Genomic DNA, 3,932 nt, shown 5'->3' with positions numbered 1-3,932 from the left:
AGAATTTTAATTATTTTTTTTTTTTTTTCTTCTAGACTAAATTTTGAATTGCTATCTACTTAGTGTGTGTGTGTGTGTGTGTGTGTCCTCAATTTGTAAGTGCTAAAACTGACGAGGTGTGTTTGGCTACGCCTCCCTCGAAAGTTTGGCCTATTTTTTGAAGGTCTTTAATTGGTAAGAGCTCAAATTGACGATAATGTGTCCCCTATGACCTCTGTCCGATATTAAGCGTACTCAATAAAGATTGATATTTTATTCATGAGTGTCATTTTTTTTTTCCTTTTGTTCTTATTTACATATGTGTTATAATTGAAGGTGATGCCTATAATAGTGTCTCTCCCAAAAATTCTACCCAACCAAGGCAACCCAACCTTCTTACATTATATTACTAGCTGCCACAGGGCACAACTATGAGCTTAAAACTTAATTCATCACTATGAACCCCACTTCCATATCCTTCGAGCATGCTTATTTGTTTCTGAGAGAATTTAAGGAGGTTTATGTCCTCATTAAGATACAACAGCTCAGTGATGATGCTGTCAAATTTAGATGTTCGCTCAATGATGAAATAAAAAGATGGCTATATGGACTGCAAACTAATTTCATTACCACATGGAATCAGTTTACGGTAACATTCTTGAGAAAAAAAAAATTCCCTTGCATAAAACGAACAAACTCAATAACGAGATCATGCAGTTTCGACAAAAGCCTCAAGAGTCATTTTTCAAACTCATAGAAAGGTTCCAAGGCCTTTTCCAAGAGTGTTCCCACTATGGTATTGATAAATGGTATATTTACTAAATAATTTATAAATGGATAGACTATCATACCAAGCAGATGTTAGAGTCTATGTGTCCTACAAACTTCACAGTTTATACGGACGAAAATGAAACTTGAAACTTTTTGGCTGACCTAGCTGAAAAGACAAGAGACTGGGAGTCTACTTAAGAAAGTGAGAGAACTATAGGAGGTAAAGGGTACTATATCTATCGATGGGATAGTAGCCAAAGAGGCCCATTTAGATAGCCTCATTAAGAGAATAGAAGCCCTTGTCCCTAAATCACATGCTATCACACCCCGCTTGTACTAAACCGAGCCAGTGACCGAGTTAATATCAGTTAACTCACAAACCTACCAAGATTAACAATGCAGTAACTGTCATATAATATACATCTACTAATCTAAGATAGTACCTATAATTTTAGTGGAATACTTGTTCATAATAATACCTGTAATTATTTTTCAAATACTTAATACCTAAGTTGAGTTATAAAAGTTATATACATTTGGGTCCGAAGGCATGATATATATACAAAAATACAACAATTTAAGTATCAAGTAACAAAAGAAAGTACATCAAAAAAATAAAAAAGAATTACTCAGGAGTCACAGCTGCCATACAACATAATCCTTACACATACAATCGACACCGTGCTTGAACTCGATAGGGACCCACCAGTCTTCAAATGAAAACCCCATAGTGGGGCCCCACTACTGATCGCCAGGTGGATAACCTGCAAAATCACCTAAAAAGAGTTGTGCATGTGGGATGAGCTCACCAGCCCAGTAAGTGGAAAGGAATACCACACAAACAATCACCAAATGGATGTGTCTATATGCAATTCATTTCAACCCTATTAGCCTAACAATATTACTAGATCATAGGTTTTGTGCTACTCACAACCACAGTGCGCGTATGCCCTAGGTAGGAGCCGCGAACCACATCCCACGATACACCCATAGGGTTGTTAGAGAAGGCCCACCGTTGATACCGAAATTTAAAATGCAAGCCGGCTCCTGAAAATTTTAAATAACAGAAAGTAGATGGGTGACTCCACCCGAAATAAAAGCAGTACAATCAGCCCTCTGAATATATCATTGGGGTTACCGACTGTCTTAGCGATCAGTTATGCATACTTTTAACCATTGTAGGAGTTCAATAGCTGCAACCCGATGCTTCCCCCCAGTGATCCCCCAACACGTAAATCCCTATTGGGAAGGGTCGTAGCACAAGAGTAAATCACATCATAGCTACATGCCTCTACATGAGCATAGTACGATTACACGATGGCACTATGTCCCATACCACATGCCACCATGCACTAGTTTCCAAACCATTTACGGCATCTAGTCTAGCATATACATCATGTCCAAATGAAATTCTTCCATCACATACATCAAGACATAAATGATATTCATCATAACGTAAAGTATAGCATGTTATGTAAATGCACATATAATGCATGATATGGCATATGTGATGTCTAGTCTACACATAAATGATATGATGACATGGCTAGACAAACACATGTTAATTGATGCATAACATTTTGAAATTAAATTAGAGTCCACTCTCCCACTTACTTGTATATGTACATAATGCTTGTACCCGGTACGGAAAAGATCCGATGTGTGGGTACGCGTAGATTGAGTGTAACCTATTATAAATATAATGGTTTATCATTTCACTATATTAGGGTCAAAATCATCATGTTTGAACACTAAAATCGAGTTTAAAATCATAAATGGGGGTTACCCATCATATTTGGACCAATTCTGAAAATTTATGGAAAGACAGGTGGGCTAGAGCCAAAGACTTAGAGCCAAAGACCGGTGGGCTATGTAGCCCGCCAGTTACTCTGAAACCTGAAAACTGAGTTCTGAAAACTTAGGTGGGCTAAAACTAGAAGACCGATGGGCTATATAGCTTGTCAGTTTCAACCCGCCGGTTACTCCAAACCCTAAAATCTGAGTTCTAGGAACTCAGGTGGGCTAAACCCAGAAGATAGGTGGGGTAAAAATACCCCTTAGTCTTTGAACAAAATTTTTCCAACATCATTACTAACTTTCCTGTAGCATAGGGAACTTGTTTAGGGATGATCCGGTGACTTAAATCACTTGTCTAAGGTCCAATCACGTACCCTCAACTTAGATCTAAGATCAAATCAAAAGAAAATGAAGATTCATACCTCTTTTTCAAGAACATCAATGAAACTCCAAATTTCACTTCTTTTACTCAAGAACTTTCAAATACTCTAGACCTTCACCAACACTCCTTTCAAATCCTTCAAAATCATTATACATACATTTCATTAGACCTTAGATTTGATTATCCAAGTAGAATTTGCAAGATCCAAGTGGGTTCTTTCCCAAAAATCAAGAAGAGGGTTTAAGGATGGGGTTTTCCTAAGAATCTTTGGAATGTGTGCAATACCTACCTCAAATCGAAGACCTCAGCGAGTTGATCATAAATTTGGGCTCGAAATACTAAGACCCAGCTCCGATGAAGCTCTACAGTCAACTTCCCCTTCTTCTTCTTTCTTCTTTCTTCTTCTTCCTTTTTTCCTTTCTTCTTCTTTCTCTCTCTTCTTTACTCTCCCACCAACCAACTAACATTAATGAGGGAAAAGAAAATTAATGCCTTCCCTTTTATACCTAGGCCCCCAAAATATCTTCTCAATCTCAGGTGGATATATCTCAGGTGGGTTAAATCTCCGGTGGGTATATCTCAGGTGGGTTAAATCTCAAGTGGGCTTCAATGGGAATAAACTCCCACATAATATTAGATTACGTTGACACCCACAAATACAAATACGTACATTTACTTTTTGTACATAGCCTCGTGGTGCAAGCAAGTGTAAGGCTTGGGTGCACGAATTACACTTGGTACCCGCTCGGTCGTGTCAGGCCAACCCGAGTTCAAAGTCACCCTTGCTACCATGTTTTATATGGTACCTATGTCGGTGCTCTCCAGTTTAGCCCATATATGATCAACCCAAGTCAATGGGGTTAATTAGATCGGGTTTAGAAAGTAAGGTATCACATATGCCCCAATCCATCAAGTCCAAAATTAGGTCTCTATGTGCAATTAGTGTCACTCTTCTGAACATATAATGAAAGAATGCTCCAACAGTTCTGGGGGCAATGAAAGT

General features: G+C 38.3%; 1 long non-coding RNA gene across 1 annotated transcript in view; it reads right to left on the bottom strand.

The window, feature by feature from the left end:
* The window catches only part of LOC122066748, a 15,008-nt gene extending 11,633 nt beyond the window's left edge, over positions 1-3,375 (bottom strand). The window contains exons 1-3 of the long non-coding RNA XR_006136444.1: positions 3,219-3,375; positions 2,970-3,065; positions 2,365-2,438 (exon numbers count right to left, since the gene is read on the bottom strand). This is a non-coding gene — a long non-coding RNA (uncharacterized LOC122066748). The remainder of the gene's footprint in view (positions 1-2,364; positions 2,439-2,969; positions 3,066-3,218) is intronic.
* Positions 3,376-3,932: the final 557 nt, after the last annotated feature.

This window comes from Macadamia integrifolia, unplaced genomic scaffold (genome assembly GCF_013358625.1).
Source record: "Macadamia integrifolia cultivar HAES 741 unplaced genomic scaffold, SCU_Mint_v3 scaffold2557, whole genome shotgun sequence".
Classification (NCBI taxonomy): domain Eukaryota; kingdom Viridiplantae; phylum Streptophyta; class Magnoliopsida; order Proteales; family Proteaceae; genus Macadamia; species Macadamia integrifolia.
Note: the sequence above shows the minus strand (reverse complement) of the source record. Positions and strands in the feature narration are given on the sequence as shown.